General features: G+C 44.4%; 1 long non-coding RNA gene across 2 annotated transcripts; it reads left to right on the forward strand.

Moving 5' to 3' along the window:
* Positions 1-2,091: 2,091 nt before the first annotated feature.
* On the forward strand, positions 2,092-17,674 carry LOC147603985 (uncharacterized). Of its 2 annotated transcripts, none has more exons than XR_015265441.1 (3): positions 2,092-4,040; positions 16,482-16,757; positions 17,152-17,674. It is a non-coding gene; the product is annotated as an uncharacterized LOC147603985 (long non-coding RNA). The 2 variants fall into 2 exon arrangements; XR_015265442.1 differs by having other exon boundaries at positions 2,092-4,030.
* Positions 17,675-18,968: the final 1,294 nt, after the last annotated feature.

Consider the following 18,968-nt stretch of genomic DNA (forward strand, 5'->3'; position numbering starts at 1 on the left):
GAGGTTAGTAATCCAATAAATGATTCCTTTCGAAGTCAAAACCATTCTAGTTAGTGGAACTGCAACGGTAAAGGCCGTTCTTTAGAATTGTTAGGCATCACCATCTCAAACCTTGTAACTAGTGGTTCCTCATTAACCGAAAACCCAATTGTCGTACCTGATAAGCTACTCTCTCTGATTGAAATTGAAACCGACTATTGTAGTCAAAGTCTTTTAAGTTACTTTCACCCCATCAAAGTCTTTTAAGTTACGTTCACCCCATCAAATTGGGTCCTTCTTTGGAGGTAAGCTTTTCACATTTACATAAGTCAAAATACCTTTCTTGTGTTACTGGTTAGTGGTATCTCAACATGATACGGAGATTCTTAGGTGAAACAAGTTCCTAGAGAAGAAGCCATTGATATGAGAGATCTTATTAACTAGATCTCACCACTATCCCAATTGGCATGGCAAACTGATTAAAATTGTCTATCTAGTTTTGGAACCGTATATTACCCTTCTCATCCATAAAGGATTTCTTGAGATGGGTAATAAGCTCAAATGAGCTCATGGATTTAGCTAACTACTAGTTGCCAATTTAGCTATGGGGCAAAGTGATCAACTTAACACCTACACTGCTGCATCGTCTTAACTTCCCAAGGACCTTGATAAATACACAACCTTCTCATCGGGAACTTTACTTCCAGTGGGAAGTGTATACCTTACCTATTCTTGTCCATGGTCTGTAGCCTGTAAGACATTGGTGGAATTTCCTTTTATTTAGCAAAATCAAGGGCTCTAATGCCTGAGTGAGACCTTGGAGCATTGGATACATGAGTGGGACCTTGTCCACACTTGAAACATTGGGATGTTTGAGTGATGTCATATACATGATGTTGCCATAGGGTTAGTTGGCCTATTTTGGGTTTATGAGACTCGGGGACCAAGTAAAGCAGGCTGATTATAAGGGTCAAGTCTCATAAGTAATAACTATTTTTTACTCATAAGTGACTATATGAGTGGGATGAGCCTATAGAGTGATTATAGTATTGTATTGTACTATCGTGATGGTGGTACTCGAGACATGAGTGATAGCCCACTCTTGCTAGTCCATAGTTGGATGTAGACAGTCTATTGATGGTCCCTTGGGACAGGTCTTGGTGGTATGGGACAATTAGGCTGATTGGTATTTAGATTGATAATCTCAATGATTATGCACCGCAAATCAAAGATTGCATCTTCTTCTTCATGAATTTTAAAATTGTGTTGGAATTGCTTTGGAATCCATGAATTTGGGCTCTAGTAAGTGCAAATCACTCAAAGGAATGGTAATATGGCATAGGGGCTCTCAAACTCACATGCAATAATGATCGAAAGTGGGAATTGGGTAACCTATAACCTTCTTTTCATGTGAAGAGGTGTCACATGACATCTAGTGTTCCATCATATGATCCCTAATGTCACCACTTCAAAGTTTAGGCCTTGGGATACAAAGTTAATGAACTTATGTCATTAGTCCAAGATAATTATCCCATTCAATGTGGAGTTCTAGGAATGACAACACATCTTCCTACTAAAGACACGCTAAAAACAAGCACGATGGGTTACGATGCTTCCAATGTCGAAAATTATAAAACTTTGGAAAATGGTTGGGAATAACTTCAAATGAGTGGAAATATCATGTTGATGACTTTTGATAAGGAATTAATGGTTTTTGATAAGTTGAAATAATTAATGATAATCAAGAAAAATTTAAGGATAACCACGTGGATATCTAGGGTCTTAACGTGCTGCAGCCAGCTTACTTGGCTTTATAGGTGGTGCATCCACGTGGCAACACTTGCATAGAGCATAGCGCTTCTATCTGTACAACAACAGAGGCATGCAGGCGCACACGTGAAAACATGGGCAGGTAGACATGCATGTTCAGAAAATTAATTAAAAAAAAACATGGTGTCTAGAAAAAGCATGTAAAAGTGTTATTTGGACACTTACCCTAAAATTCAGGTTTCTCGCTTTTAAAAATAATATGTCAAAAGCACGCCTAGTTTTTCAGCTTCTTCCATAATTAGAGACCTAGGCCTGCTCTTTCTTCACTTGCACTTTGGATTTGAGGAGTTCCGAGTGCAGGAGCATGGATCAGCCCTCTTCTCTCTTGTCTTGCAAGGACTACCTTTTTGTTTTTTCACTTTTTAACGGGGGAACACCCTTATCTTACTTTCTCTCTTCTACGTCGCTTTCACAATGGTGGATCTCACTTTTTAGGATGACAAGTTGGTCGAGGACCATCAGGAATATGCGAAGGAAGATGAGGAACAGGAGGTTGTAGCGGAGTATGTGAAAAAGGCTGATTATGACCAGCTTAGGGAGGAGATGCAGCTAACTTGAGTTGTTACAGCATACCCTCCTCAACAGAACCTGGGATTGATCCCTCCTTTCGTTTCCAGCATGTTTGGGGGTGACCAAAAGCAGAAGAACCCAAGAGCACGTGGACTCTTGGTTGAATAGATGGAGCACACACTTTCCCTCTTTTGGAAGATTCAGATGGTGCAAGGTTTCCTATCACATGCTCCACACTTGGATGCCATGTGGACATTCTATACAGTACAGTTGGCCTATAGTGGTTACTTGGTCCCATGTGAGCCCTTGTCTGGGATAAGTCAGCCAGGGATCCACTGGAAAGCGTCATGGTCAAGTGTACAAGTCCCTACATGGTGCTGTGCATGTCTGGCACATGTGTTTTGGGCACTTATTAGGCTTGCAGCCGAGTGTACGGGACACTAGGTAGGCCATAGGAGTCATTATCCAGAAGTACGGTTTGTGTGAATCCATGTTTGCATGGAAACTAGCACACCCAAAGGTGGGATTGTGGACAATTTTGAGTCATGGGTTGGTCCAGGCTGTGGGCAGCCCTTAGATCATGCCCGGAGGCACATGTGCCCCAGAAGTTAGGTGCCTAGGGGCAAGGGACCCATGTGAAAAATGCTGATTTATGGCATTTTGGGTTTGTCCTCTACCAGTCAACCTGCTTATATGCAGTTGACCATCCCTATTGCTCATGCCCTCCAGCCCCAGCTATTCATCTAAATATTCTACAACTTGCTTAGGCTTAAGCAAGTAAATACAAGGCTGTATGGGCAGATCCAGGGACAGCCAGCAGGCGTCTAGTGAAAACTCCAAGCAAGAGGGATCCAATCTGGGGATTAATGCAGGCAAAGTGCTGTCTACCACATGTGGAGAAAGGCGGCCAGGTTAGGCTACTCCTCCAAGCCTCAGCCCCTTGGGCTGTTTATAGCCAATCAATCAGTCCTCTACACATTCAGCAATAAAGCAAATACACCATTCGTGGTGGGGGCCCTTTTGAGGGTACTTGTGACCTGATACTGTGTTCTCTCTCTCTCTCTCTCTCTCTTTGCACTCTTTCCTCTTCATATTGTGCTATTCATCATCAAGATTGAAGGTGCTGCATTCTGTTAAATCAACATATAATCCTTGTCATTCCGCATGTTACAGTGGTAGGAGAGCTTTGCCTTTTGTGAAGAAATTCAGCCAGAAATTTGTCCTCTTTCCATATCCCACCCACCCTTGCGGTGTACGGAGCACCCTTCCCAATGTGGATTAGTTAGCATATATGTTCGAGGGCCTCATGGAGGTCATGAAGGAGCACATTGTTTAATTGCAACAGTAGCAGGATAGGATGCTTGCCCTGGAGAATCGGTTACCTTCTCCACCTTTTCTTGCCCCCCCTTCCTTCTCTCCCCCCTCCCATTCCAATTCTCACCTAGACACCTATCCTTGCTTTTTCTTCTACCACTTAAAACACAGACGTGGTGTTAAAGCAGCAGGTGCTCTAGTATCAACATGAGTTTAAGATGCGAGAGCTTGAGCTTCGGATGCAAGTAGACCGTGAAGCAGTAACCCGTGATGCAGAAGCCCGGCGGTTGGCTTCAGAACAAGAAGAGCAAAGACGACACATGGAACATGATCGATTCCTTGACCTCTTGACGTGAGGGCGGCACTGGCGACTTCCTCGACTCATCTTCACAAGAAGGTGAATTTTAGTAAGTATAATAGTAAATTGGATCCCACAACTTGGTATTCTTGGATTCATAAGTTTGAAGCTTATTTTGCTGTTATTGGTAGCAAGTCTAATGTACAAAAGGTTGTGTTAGCAAGTTGTTACATTGAGGGTGAGGGAATTTCTTGGTAGACTACTTGGGCCCAGGCAAACACCTAGTCTGGGGTTGCTTCACTGATCTCAAGAGGTGGTTCTTACCTCCTCACTATCTTGTGAGCAGCTTCAAGATGGGTTGAGGGGATTGCGCCACAATGTGCAGCCAGTTTTCCAGTTTGCTAACAAGGTCACTCACGTGGATTTGTAGTTGCACAAATTTGAGGAGGACAAGCAAGGGAGAATCCTATTTAGCTTGAACATCCAAATCTAATGGGATGTGCGTATGTTTGAGTCCACGACGTTTGAACATGCATTTGTGCTTCTGCAAAGTGTCGAAATGAAGCACAACGATGGAAAGCCTAAGACTACACAACCCCAACAACCCAAGGCATCTAATGCAAGCGGCAAGGGCAAGATCTAATTGGGGTCGTCCCCAAGACAGGAGCCTCAGGCTCCAAGAACTTGGACAACACACCAAAACTCTCTTCATATCAAAAAGCCAAGGTAGGCACGACTGGTGGTAAGCTCAACCAGGTTGAGTAGGCTCAATACAATAAAAAGAGACGATGCTTTTACTGGCACACACTAGGGCATACTTGCGAAGGCTTATCCTAAGAAATCCCTTGCCTAGATCATAATCCCAGCCTCTACGGCTTTCATGGTGAGCCAAGCTCCCACACAGACCCCGAGGATACCCCCAGTTCTTCGACTCCCAGTTCCATGGTTGGTGCCATTGTTAGCTGGGAGCTTGAAGGTAAGCAGAAAGGGTGCCCAAGATCAGGAGTATGAGTGCAATGAGTTGTTCACGGGGGGTTGTCTTGTTTGACAACAAGAGCACAGAGGATGTGATTGCGGAACATGACGCTCGGTGAGCCCGTTTTCCTTTGACTACGCTAGAGAGACAGGTCGAGGGATATAGCACAGGAATGAGTACAAGTATCATGTTTGAAGCCTGTAGTGCTAAGTTGTTAATCCAGGTCACAGAGTTTGCGCAAGATTTTATGGTTGTCCCTCTTGTAGAAGCAGACATAATCCTAGGGTTTCATTGGTTTCACAAGTTCACACTAGACCTTGACTAGGAGCGGCTCATTTTTGGATTGCGCGGACATTTCCCAATATGAAAGGAGTCTGGTGGACTCCAGGATGTCTAAATATTTGAAAAGTACAAGCTTTGGGAATGGGGGATTATCCTAGAATACAAAGGGACCACACTCCTAAAATTTAGGAGAGTTGCTATTTTTGGCCCGACTCCGATGGAAATTCTGTTCGCGTCATTACATCTGGAATTGAGCAGATACCAAGAGTTGGCAAAGTGCCTATGACAGAATGTCTACTAGTTGGGATATTTTTAGGGAGAGTTTTTGGAAGGACCCATCTCTTAGATTGGGACATGTGGCAAGAAAGTGGAACAAAGTGAGACAAGTGGCCTGACACTTGTTAGAAGTGAGACAAGTGGCCTCACACTTGTCACTTCAGCTATTGTGTGGCTCTCCACTTGTCATTGTAGCCTTCTCTTGCCATTTAAGCTCATGGGAGGCCCAAATCTATAAATTGGAGCCCTCTCTTTTCATTAATGGAGGCTCTCTTGCTGCACACTAGCCTCTACCACCGTTACAGGCTGCCCTAATGATGGCTACTCTCTCTCTCTCTCTCTTGAAGGCTGCCCATGAAGAATACCGGCTGTTGGGGACTGTTTTGGAGGCTTCCATCGCGAAGAAATACTGAAGCTTCTGTACTTGCTGTACCACCCATTGTATCGACTGTACTAGCTTCTATACTTACTGTACCAGCCACTGTACCTGCTATACTAGTCACTGTACATGTTGTACCAGTATTTGTATCGGCTGTACCAGCCACTGTATCGGCTGTACCAGCCACTGTACCTGTTGTACCAGCCATTGTATCGAATGTACCAGCCATTGTACCTACTATACCGGCTGAATGGAGAGTTGTACTTGCTATACCAGCTCTATTGCATGAAGACCCGTGGTTTTTGGGGAAGAATCAGTACACACACGGAGGTATATGGATTATGTTGTTGACTCGGCATTTCTACAGCCTATGTTCCGGCTCAGTTGCCTTGTGTTGGGCTGTGTTATGGCATTTGTATATGGATAATCCGGCATCTCTCGTGGGGAGAGTAAGGCCCTCAAAGCTTGTACATGATATTATTCTCCTTGGGTAATAAAATACTCCAAGGGGGGGTCGGCCCATTCCGGCCTCTATGCGGTGTCACACGTGCAAGCTCCATTTTCAGCATTTGTGGATGTTTTATCGCTTTTATGTTTTATGCAAAGTGATGATGGATATGTGTTAAGGCTGTGGCTATGTTTAAATGTTTTAATATGCATTGATGGTATCAACAAGTGTGCCAAAGGCCCTAGTCTCCCGGGCATCCGTCGCGAGTTACAGATCCCGACTACAACATATCATTTGTCAGGCATATTCTACCCACATCAATAAGTTCTCTGACCTCCTGACAATTCTCACAGATCTGGTGAAGGGTGTCAAGACCCGTAGGCAACGCATCCACATGACTCAGAGTGGACTGCAAGCTTTAAACGACCTCAAGATTGCTTTATCCGAGGCTCCTTATTTAGCGCTTGCCTCGTGAGATGATCCATTCTAGGTTATCACATATGCGAGTAACATTACCATAGGAGTTGTTTTGTAGTAGAATGGTCATCCAATTGCTTACATGTCCCATAAGCTGAATTTTAGAGGGTGGAATTGCTTGGTCAATGATCGAAAACTCTTTGCCATGATCCAAGCCCTTAAACATTGGAAACATTTTCTTTATCAGCACAAATTTGAGGTCTGCATTGATCATCAAGCTTTGTGTTGGCTTTAGATGATGCCAGGTGGATAATGGAGTGACTGGCAACACCGCTAGAGTAGTATGGTGGAATGATTGAGTATCTCCCAAGCAAGGCCAACCCAGTGGCCTGTTAGAGGGCAGTGTAAAGATGTAGTCGAATGACAAAAACGCTGAGGCTCCAAGAGAGAGATGAGAGAAAACAGCAAAACGCTGATGCACTAATCCTCAAGAAAAGAGTGGATACAACCCGTAGGCGAGGAGTGGACTCCATAGGGAGAGGGCTGAAGGTGCTCACGAAAGTGACAAAAAAGAATGATCAAGGAATGATGAAAAAGTGAGGAAGAGGGCAGCATATATAGACACTACTATATGAGCTAGCCGATTGTCTTCTAGTCTCCTACACGACCTGCAAATAGGTAAAATCTCCATAAAAAGGGTGGGCAACCCACATCAAAGGCGTAAAATAGGGGAAAAAATGGGAAAAATGGGGGAAAATATGGGGAATGCCAGAGCATAGAAATGGCCACTGCAGACACTAGAAAAGCCACCAACAGGAGATGACATATAATAACACCCCCTCTCAGGTCCTGGGGGTGGCCCAAGACCTAAGGGGCTGCCATGAATGCTGATACTTGATTGAGATAATCCTTTGGTGAATAAGTCTGCAGTGTTTACCTGGGTAGGACAATATTCAAGGATAATGTCGCCCTCCAAGATTCGCTCCCGCACAAAGTGGTATTGGATCTCTATATGCTTGGTCCGTGCATGAAATACCGGATTCTTAGGAATAGCCAAGCAACTCTGGTTGTCACATGAGATAAGGGTAGGCTGTTGCTGTGGAAAACCGACCTCTTGAAGTAGCCGCTGCAACCAAATCACCTCACAAGTAGCCGAACAAGCCGCTTGATACTCCACCTTAGTCGATGAAAGCACCACTGTAGGTTGCTTTTTGCTCGTCCATGAAATTGCTCCAAATCCAAGAGTAAAGCAATACCTTGTAGTAGATCATTGAGAATCCGCATCTCTAGCCCAGTTGGAGTCGTTCTAGCCACGTAAAGTGGCCCTCTCTCCATAGAAAATGCCAAAATCCTTGGTACCTTTTCAAGTACCGCAACACGTGGAGTGTTGCCTGCCAATGAGTGTCCAAAGGTGCCTGCATGAAAGCACTAAGAGCTCCCACCACAAATGCACAATCAAGCCGTGTGTTGAGCAACCAAATCAAGGAATCAACCAGTTTCCTGTATAGAAGTGTATCTGCCCCGCTGGATCGGATCTAGAAGAGGAAAGTGCGATGCTGAGATCCATGGGGGACGTGATGGGCTTACAATCTGTCATCCTAAAAGCCTCTAGCAGCTTTGTAATTTACCGCTGCTAAGAAATGAATATGCCATTTGAGCCCTGAAAAATCTCCAATCCAAGAAGGAAGTGAAGCAACCCAAGATCTGTCATCTCAAATTCCTGACTGAGGGCAACCTTTGTCTGAGCAATGTGTGCTGCATGGCTCCTGTGATGATCAAGTCGTCCACATAGAGAATGATAAGAGTATACAAACCTTTCTCGGGATAAATGTAGAGATTTGGATCAGCCGCCGACCGCTTGAAACCCTTCTGTTGAAAGAAAGCATAAGTCTTCTCATACCAAGCCCTGGGGCTTGTTTCAAACCATATAAGGCCCTTTTTTAGCGTGTAGACTATACCTTTGGAGCCAAGAACCTGAAATCCCAAGGGTTGTTCTACATAAACTTCCTCCTTTAGCTCCCCGTTGAGGAATGCCGACTTGACATCCGTCTGAGTAATCGGTGTAGCAAGAACAAGAACTGTCCATATGGTCGCCATCTGAGCAATCCGTGCAAAGGAATCATCAAAATCCATGCCAGTAGCCTTTGACCACAAGCCTGGCCTTGTGCTTATCCAGAGTCCCATCCGATTTGTACTTGGTCTTATAGACCCACTTGACACCAATCACCTTCTACTTTGCCGGTCTATGTACCCACTCCCTAATCCGATTCCGCTCGATAGAGTCAAGCTCTGCTTCCATGGCCTGCTTCCAAGTCGGCTTGGAAAGCGACTCCCCAATATGAGTAGGTTCCGAGTCCTTCTGGATGCGTGACATGGGTGCATAATTGTCATGTGCACAAACATGTACATGCTTCTCATAGAGGCTAACCCTAAGGAAGGCAACAAGATAAAGAAGAGAAGATTAGAACAGAACCAGATTTTTGGAGCATTTTCTGTGGAGTATCTTGTGGAGGGACACATCATTATGTGAATTATTTGTCCAGGAGCTGGCCGACCAGCAGTCGGCCAGTCCATGGGATATTCTCCAGCCTATAAAAGGCAAGTTTGCTCATTGTTTTAGTCATTCAGCCCCTTGTTGGCTGGGTCTTAGAACTAGGAGTTTGTTTAGGTATTTTACTACCTTTTCAAGGCAGCCCATGGCTGCAAGGATTTATGTACCTTTTTGTACCATATGATATACTGAATTTCCAGCTCTCTCTCTCTCTCTCTCTCTCTCTCTCTCTCTCTCCCTTCTGTCTGCGTTTTTGCATCAGCATGTTCTAAGTGGCGTTTAGGGCTGAAAGAAGACTCTCAGAGATTCCGCATGTAACAATAATTGACACACAGGTTTTCTTGAGATGATGTCGTGGTATGCAACCACTCCGATTGACGGGGACCCTCTGCTGGGGGTGGAGGCAACCGTGTTACCGTTGAGTCCCGCATGTTTGGTACAACCAATTGGGAATACGGGATCCCCCTCAAAAGTCAAACCCTGCTTCTGAGATGTAGCCTGCTATGGAGAATCCACTAAAATCTCTTTCTCTTGATGAGTGTCGGATGATTCCTCTGCATGAAGTGCTCGAGGACGTGCCGGGTTAAGTCAAGGAAGAGGAACAGGAGGATTTAGTGAGGAACCGAGAGGCTGAGTTGAATCAGCCCCTGAAGATGAAGAAGCCCCCTGTGCAATGGAAGATAAAGTCTCATCAACCACCACATCTCTGCCAACAATTATCTTTGAGGTTGCAGGATTGTAGAGCCGATAACCTTTGGATTTTAACCAAAATATGATGCTTGGACTTAGTGTTCAGCTTCCTCCTTTCACCATTAGGTACATGAACAAATGCATCCGATCCAAAAACCCAAAAGTGAGAAACCGTGGATTTTATTTCGAGGTAGGCTTGAAAGGGGGTCTACCTTGGAACAGCAATAGTAGGGGAACCGATTGAGAATATAAATAGCAGTAGCAACTGCATCCGCCCAAACCTTTTGAGGAAGACTCCGATGATTGTCCGAGCCATCTCAATCACCATTTTGTTCTTTCGCTCTACCATACCGTTCTCTGAAGGCGTACCTGTGTTTGCAAACTCCCGTTGAATGCCATGTAGCTCACAATACTGGTTAAACTGGTGAGAAGTAAACTCTCCTCCTTTGTTGGCTCGTAACATCAAGATAGAGTCTCCTGATTGCTTCTCCACCAAGGTTCTCCATGTTTGGAATTGTCGAAAGTTTCATCTTTGGATTTGAGAAAATAGGCCCAGGTATACCGGCTAAAATCATCAACCAAAAGAAAATCATAACTGGAAAAACCAAGAGATGGAGTGCGCATTGGGCCACACAAATCCGCATGAACCAACTCTAGAGGTGTCGTAGTTCGCCGTGTAGCCTTCTTTGGAAAGGCCTCCCGATGTTGTTTCCCTTTGAGACGAGTGACAAGGGCCCTCACGTGTGCCATCTGGCAATCCATCCGCCAACTGCTCTTGAAAAGCCTTCGGCAAGGCCTCCAAATGAAGATGTCTAAATCTAGCATGCCAAAGATTGCCTGTGCGGGTACGTGTGTGAGAATAAAGAGCCACGAGTTTGTAGAGGCCATGGCCCTCGATACCTTGCCAAAGGATCTTGTCAATGAGATGGTCCCAAATGATCATAGAGTCCTCCATAAAATCCATCTTAGTGCCCAATTTGCAAATCTCATGTACTAAAAGGAGATGAAATCCTAAATCTATCACATATAGCACTCTCAAGGTGTACTTCCCTCCATTGCCATAATGAGGGGCACTGTCTCTTCGCCAAGAATGGGGACAGTAGAGTTATCTCCAATGGCAACTCTATTGCAGCGTTGTTGTAGTTCATCAAGCTAGTCCTTGTGGCAGTAAGTTATTTGCGCTGTGGCACCGTTGTCCAAAATCCACCGCCGAGGAGAGTGGGAACAAGAAGGAAAAGCTTGCTCAACCATTGGAGCGGGAGTCTCGGACTTGAGATCAATCAAGGTGACAAAAGCTGACTCCTACACAACTTTGGCAGATGAGCTTGCTTCTTTGTCCTTTGACTTCCCTTCCAAATCCCACATGTGACTCCGATAACAAGTGCCCCTATTTGGAGTAATAATCACAAACCTTTTGGTTGCCAGAAGAATTAGAAGTTGAAGACCCCTTCGGCTTTGCATCCTTGGAGTCCTTAGAGTCCTTAGAGGGAGGTGCCCCACCTTTGCCTTTGTTAGGTTGCCCCCCTCTCTGTCCAATGAAAGCTTGGTTACCTTTCTTTGAAGAAGAATCCGTGAATTTGCTCTCCTGATCAAGGACCATAAGCACCAACTCATCCCAGGTTATGGTTTCCGTCCCCGTCTTGTGGTAAGAAGAGCTCTTATATTTCGGGGGAAATTGAGCAAGTAGCTAGATGGCCATATCCTCAGTGAAAATCTCCTTCCTGCACCGCGAAATCGCAGATCGCAAAACGACTCCAGTTTGTTGATGTGATCTCGCGTGGAAGTTGAATCAGTGGGTGAAAGCTTCAACATTTGAAGCTTGAGGGAAGCTCTCTTCATGGGTGTCTTCCGGTCGTACATGTTGGAGAGTCTCTTCCAAGCAACATGTGCATGGGTATCCCGTTTGATGTGAGTGATGACCGAGGGTTGAGAGTTCAGAAGAATGAATGACCGAGCACGGGCATTAAGCTGATCCCATAGAGCAGCTTCGTGCGTAAGGGCATCCCTCATATCCTCATCCTTTGTGGTGTGCGGGTTGGGTCGGAGGACCGGTCGAGTGATGAACTCTAGAAGATCATAAGCCTCCAAGACTGCTTCCACCATGACTTTCCACCAGAAGTCGTGCCATCCAACTTGGCATTTGAAGGAAAGTCGGAAGAGTGGGTATCTAAACCGCCTGAGGTTGGATGATTGCCATGATGTACCTCCTTTGAAAAACGCAGCCACCAAAACAGCCCAAGAGTTGCTCTTTGCACTTGTAGGGAGCAAGGTTGCATCGGTACGTATGTACCTTATTATAAGGTACATTTTAGTGTACAGTACGGTACAATACCGTATTGTACAGATCCGTACGTGGCAGTTTCCCCCCCCCCCCCCCCCTTCCCCGACTGACCTTTGGTCCAAGATCCTCCCATAGTTACCGATTTTTCACTGCCCGTAGGCGCCCTTTTGTAGCTGCTTACTTATCCACCCGTATGCGATGCCGCCGAGGAAGCACCAAGGCCGATTTTTCACCGCCTGTAGGCGCCTGAGCCGCTTACTTATCCACCCGTATGCGATGCCACCGAGGAAGCACCAAGGGGGGTTTTGAACCCAAGACCTCTTGGTCCTAGGCAAACACCACCACCACTTGAGCTATCACCTCATTGGCAAGTATGTGCTAGTTTAACATTTTGGGCCAAAAAAAACCTTGGGCCGGTTGCTGTCGCCAATTTTAGTCGACTTATGCAAAGTGCTAACACAGTCATTCCTCTCATTGATACAGACATTGCAACGAGAGATGATGATGATGCTGTGCCAGCCGGTACGGTTAACGCCATTGCAAAGCTAGAGTTATGAGTATGATAGCAAAGGAAATATGTTGACGGATGGAGCTCTCATTTTGTGTTGTTGTTGAATGTTCATAAATGATTTGTTTTTTCATTCATTTTTATGTATATATATGAACACTATATAGTATATTTTTTATGTTTTTACAGACCTTACGTATTTAACTTACCTCAAAATCTCAACTTGTACCTGAATACGCGCGTACCTTACTGTACCTTTCCACCTTGGTAGGGAGGGTAGGCGGGATAGAAAGAAAGTGGAGAGGAGAAAAAAAAAACACAAAAATGCAGATCTGCCCCTCCGGAGAAGAAAACACAGGTAGGAACCACTGCGTACCGCCGTACAGCCACCGAGTTTGTGTGAAAACGCAGAAAATCAGCACCAATCAATGATTCTAGGTCTAGACATCTCTGGGCTTTGATAGCATGTCAAAGGGCAGAGGGAAGATGTAGATGAATGACAAAAACGCTGAAGCTCCAAGAGAGATGAGAGAAAACAGCAAAACACTGATGCACTAATGCTCAAGAAAAGAGTGGATACAACCAGCCCGTAGGCGAGGAGTGGACTCCGTAGGCAAAGGGCTGAAGGTGCTCACCAAAGTGATCAAGAAAGAATGATCAAGGATGATCAAGGAATGATGAAAAAGTGAGGAAGAGGGCATCATATATATAAAAAGGGTGGGCAACCCACATCAAAGGCCCAAAAAATAGGGAAAAAATGGGGAATGCTAGAGCATAGAAATGGGCCCCGTAGACACCAGAAAAGCCACCAAAACAGGAGATGAAATATGCTAACATGGCCAACCTAGTGGACGATGCACTTAGCAGAAAAGGGACCGATTCCCATATCCAACCCACATGCATGAAACTCACTAGTATAGGACTAGACGAGATGAAGCACCAATGCGTGGATTGAGGTTGAGGATTTGTCCTTTGTCTCACATGAATTGGAGTTAATAGTAGATTTTACCGAGAGGAAGCTTAGAAATAAGTTGATTTCTGAATATAAGATTAAGTGGGAAGATAGGGCATTGGAGGACTCAATGTGGGAGAGAGTGGCTAGTTTGAATCATAGACTCCTTGACTTCATTTACGAGGACGTAAGTAAATGTTTGAGGAGTGGAAGTATGGTATGTATGTGATGCTAACCATAAGGTTACTTGGCCTAATTTGGGGGTTAGGGACTCAGGGATTAGGAAAAGCAAGCTGATTATAAGGGTCATTGCTCATAAGTAATAGCCCCATAAGTTCTAGCTAATTACTAATAAGTGACTATAGAAGTGGGATGAGCTTGCAAAGTGGGTTATGGTATTGTATTGTACTATCACGATGGTTAGTAAACCCACTCTTGCCAATCCATAGTTGGACGGAGGAAATCTACCGATTGGCTCCTCAGAGCAGATCTTGGTGGTATGGGACACTAAGGCTAACTGGTGTGAGTCTGTATGGACGAGAGGCTTGAGTCCTATGCTTGAGGATAATCCAACGTATTAGATCTACGGTTGGGTGGTGAGCTTGAGCTTGCAGAACCTAATTTGGTTTAACTAGGCTTTTGTCTTGTGTTTAGGGGATCTTACAGAGGGTTTGGTCATGACAAACCCTCGACAAGTGGGACCTTGTCCACATCTAGAGCCTTATACTAAAGTAAGTAAACGACTTTTTCCCCAGAAATTAACCAAGAGCACAACCATATGGTTTTAGACTCATGATTGCTGACCTAGAAGTTGTTAAACGTCTCTTCTCTCTCATATAGTATTGAGGCAGATTCTTTGTACACAGGGCACAAGTTCAAACATCAGTTGGCCACCACCATGAGAGGTTGTGTAATGAATCCTATGATCACTTAGGAAGTTACCTTATCTAGTAAGCACTAAGGAATTACCCTATTTTGACCATAACCAACAGGAATTCTTTTTCATGGTAGCTGCTATTGTCAAGACACCTTGAGAAGTGACCACACTCACATGTATATTCATCCCTGAGCTAGAGATATGGAGGCATAAAGAGACCTCACATGCAGAAACCCTGGCGTCTCCATACCACCAAGACACACTGCATATAAATCTATTAAACAGGGGGAATATACAAAAAGAATCCTTGAGTACTGAAATTGGTTCTCAACCAAGGTTACCAGTATCCGGAATATGACGCCTTGGCTCTTACATGATTGAAAAAATTCATCATCTAGTCTTATTCTGTTTTATGAATGAAATCAACCTCATCAAGCTACTCTTAGACTCATGCAATAATATCTGGATTCTTCCAGTGAATTCTCAATAGTGAGGACTCTCTGACATGTGGAGGTTTTTCAAGAAGAAACCTCTTCAAAATCATCTATTTCTACAAACTGGAAATACGGTTCCTCAACGTCGGGCTCACCCATGTCCAACTGCTTGGGGTTCTGGACAATGCTTTTCCGTGATTGCCCTCCCACAAAGAAGTAGGTGAGGGTAGAGCCCAAGTTATCTGGATGGCTGCACTGGCTTTAGATCATTGATGGCCCACTAGTTCCATGAGGACAACAAATGTATAAGGAGGGTAAGTCGTGTGACCATTAGTCCCCGATTATCTATGTAATAATTTTTATTTTGTTTAGAAAAGTTATTTGTTGGCTAGTCATCCATGAATATGTTTACACTAGCGGATTCAAGTGGTACGATCCCCGGAGTCTAGGTGTGTTAGCTCCAATGGTTAGCTAGAAGCTCAAGCGGTACTATTCTTCGAGCCTAGTGGCAAGATAGATCAAGCGGTACAATTCTTGGATCTGTGCCATTAGGATGACTAAGTGGTACGACTCTCCGGTCCTCTGGATCAAAAGAAGCAGGACTAATACTCAAGATCTAGGTAGCCTTATGCAGGTATGATTTTACGCATTGAGTTGCTACAGGCATAGTTTAAGTTGAGGTAGGATTGTCATGGATGAGTGTTTTACACTTACGACAGCCTCAAGATCTTATTTGGGGTAGGATTGGTGTAGACATGTGTTTTACATTTTTAGTAGCCTTAGGAGGAAGTATCAAGAAGTGTTATTGATGTGGTGAGCTGGCCTGCACCCCCTTAGGGGGTTTGTACTAATCACCTGTATTTTTGCGTTTAGGAGATCCATGAGGCTGTAACACTTTCACTGTACCGCCTTGGAGTGCCCTAGATGCAGTTCTGCGTGGTGTTCATTCATCATTGTGTGTGTGGAGATGCATAGAGGCTCAGAGAGTATGGGAGAGATTTGACTCCTTTCACTGAGGGTGCAGTGGCCTGGCTTGAGGAGTCGGGGCTTTCTATGAGGGGAACCTCTGGATCATGCCATTTACTCTGACAGAGGCTCTGCTGAATGTTCAGACTATTCCTCAAGGCGTGTCTCCAAGTCACTCTGACGTCATCACTCAGCTGTGGACACAGATGGGGAGACCATACTGCATGGCAGGTTTGGAGAGATTCTTGTATAGAGGCCTTAGAACTTTCGTATGCAGTCTCTTTCAGTATCTGGTCAGATACTACCCTCCGTTTGGGGTAAGATACAGGGATCCTCCAAAGCTACAAAGACTAACAACAGTCCTTTTTAAAGAACTCTGTCCTCGTATGCTATGTTCTACTTTATAGAAGTTTCTTCCTTGCAAGAAAAAAAGAGGAACCTGTTTCAAAGTATCTAAAGTAAGAATGATCTTCAGGCTGCCCTGATATCTGCTATCTCGGTATATTTTTGCAGGTTATTGATTTACATAGGCATAAGTTACTGAAGACGCTACGTGGGATTCATAAAAATGTATCCTTGAGTCAGTTATCTTTGAAAGAAATACCTACATCAATGCAGCGAGAAGCAATGGGTGGCTGTGCATTTGCATTATATTTGTTCACAAGCTGGCTATGGAAACAATAAAGGGTGTGATTTTACTTTCTATTTGTCGTGTTTAATCAGCAGGGACCTTCACACACTTTCAGATTTGCAGCACAGTACAATTCCATCCTCATCGTCCGTGGGAATGTAAGTAAGGAGCTTGAAATTCTCAATACAGTTCAGACAAAGTTCTGCTGCTGGCTGTTTACACAGCACTCCAGCTAATGTTTACATCATGTTTGGAAGTAAATGATATCTTAATGTAAAATCCTTAAATAAGGTGCCCAAAAGCTAGTGCTCCCTATTAGCTTTTAAGTCTCTTTTGAACAGTTCTCTGTCTCCAATCATATACTTGCTCTAATGGCAAGAAAAGTAATTTCTGTGGAAATTTCTTTGTTTATATATCTATCATTCAAAATCAGCCAATTTTTTTTCAGTGCTGATTCCTTTATGTGATGACAATTTTGTCAATGAGATAAGTCTAGTTTGAAGACCATAACAGCCTCAAGGTTTGACTTACTTCCATTTTGCATCAATACAGTGATGACTGGGGGCTTGGATTCAAAAATTATTAAGTGGGATTTTTGCAAAGGCAAGCCACTCAAGGTTGTTGACCAAGGTTTGTGCAGAATCACCAATATTGAATTGTGAAGTTAGTTATGTTAAATGCCTAAACAAGAGTGTGTTGAATCAAAGGTATGCAAAGGTTGTTGATAGTGCCCGTAAGTATCCAAAGAGAACTTCACATTTTGAAACTTACATGCCATGGTCCGGGAAAAACCATGAGGGTTTATGAGACAATGCAACAAATATCACGTATGACATAAAAAAGCAACCAAAAATAAAATCTGCAGAGTGGGAAAGAAGGCTAACTTTTTCTTTTCTGCTGATATCTTTTGATTAAAAGAAATTACATCAGACAAAGCTGTTTTAACACCCTCCTCAGAGAAATGAATGTGGAGGGGCTCCTCATTGGTAGTAGCACTTCATATTAATAATTAAATGGGCATTGAGGTTATGCTTACTACACGTGATACCCATAAAATACACCTATTAGACCTCAAACAGGTTCATGCACACACATCCACGGGGTTCCTGAGCGTGCTCTGCCTCGTTGACGAATCACGCATTGAAAACCAAGAAATGCCCACATTAAAAATCAACTGCACACATGCAAGTCATGTTCAAGTAATTATGCTTAATGTTAATGCAATATTGTCTGGACAGTCGCCCATCTTCCAAATCTTGTTCTCCATTAATTTGAACTAAGTCATGGGTATACACCTGAGCAAGCCTCGCCGTGGGCATCTACCCGAGTGTGGGAGTCCATCTGATCCATGGGTGTGAACCCCAATGTGGATACCCTGAAATCTCCATGAGCATCTCTCATAGAAATGGTCAAAATCTATAAGCATCTATCATAGCCATGGATCTCGGGAATTATGGCTGAGCTGGTGGACAGGTCTGTAGAAAAAGTGCAGGAAGTTTTGGGTACTTTTGGGTTAGAGATGTGCACTAAGGGACTAGTCACCGACTCACCAGTCGTCAATAGGGAAGGATGGTCTGTCCAGATAGTCAATGGTGCGGAGTCCTACACAGTTTTCGGACCAAGTGCCAGGTACTGAACATCAACGTAATCAAAGAAGGCGATTGGCATAGAGGGGTCAGTTGCCTGCTTTATGAGTTATAAATGGGTTTGAAGAGAGAGGAGAGAGAGGATGTGTCAGTTATCCCATATGCACATGGGAGTGAAGGCGACTGCAATGGAAGAATATGACATCATCTTTGTTTGGTTTCCTAAACTGTTGGGCATCAAGGTTCGCTACAGATGTAGCAATTCTGGTGATCCTGCTGGGGAAGGGGTCGAATTTCCATCACTCCTCCCCCTTCCTAGGTCTGTGTGTGTGGGTAGACCATTGTGCTGCCTGAAATTCTTGCCACACCCTGTTTCTCTCGCTTACCCAGCTTGTAGCCCAGTCTCAGCGCCTGCCTTACATTGGCCTTCTGGTATTGCCCATTGTTGCCTTTCTCAGGCCATTGCCTACTCCAAAATGGCTAGTCGTGCTGCTCGTCATCTCATTCTGGTTGCTGCAGTTCTTGGTTTGCGCCTCTGCTCACCCTTTAGACTCACGTCTTGGTGCCTTCTCACTTGCTGACTCCTCTAGCAAACCCACCCACCCGCCTCAGCATCTGGTGATAGTGGCAATGGCTACTTGGCATCATGGGGCGGCAATGTTAGAACAGCTAGGAGACACTGGTGCTGTCCACTATCTTGCCATGCTGCAGTGCTACCTGCTTCCCAGGTCTGCTCGCAGTGCTTGGTGCCACATCACACCTACTATGCGGTGCTCCTTCACC

Source organism: Cibotium barometz, chromosome 62 (genome assembly GCF_041138505.1).
Source record: "Cibotium barometz isolate CiBa-2024 chromosome 62, ASM4113850v1, whole genome shotgun sequence".
Taxonomy (NCBI): Eukaryota; Viridiplantae; Streptophyta; class Polypodiopsida; order Cyatheales; family Cibotiaceae; genus Cibotium; species Cibotium barometz.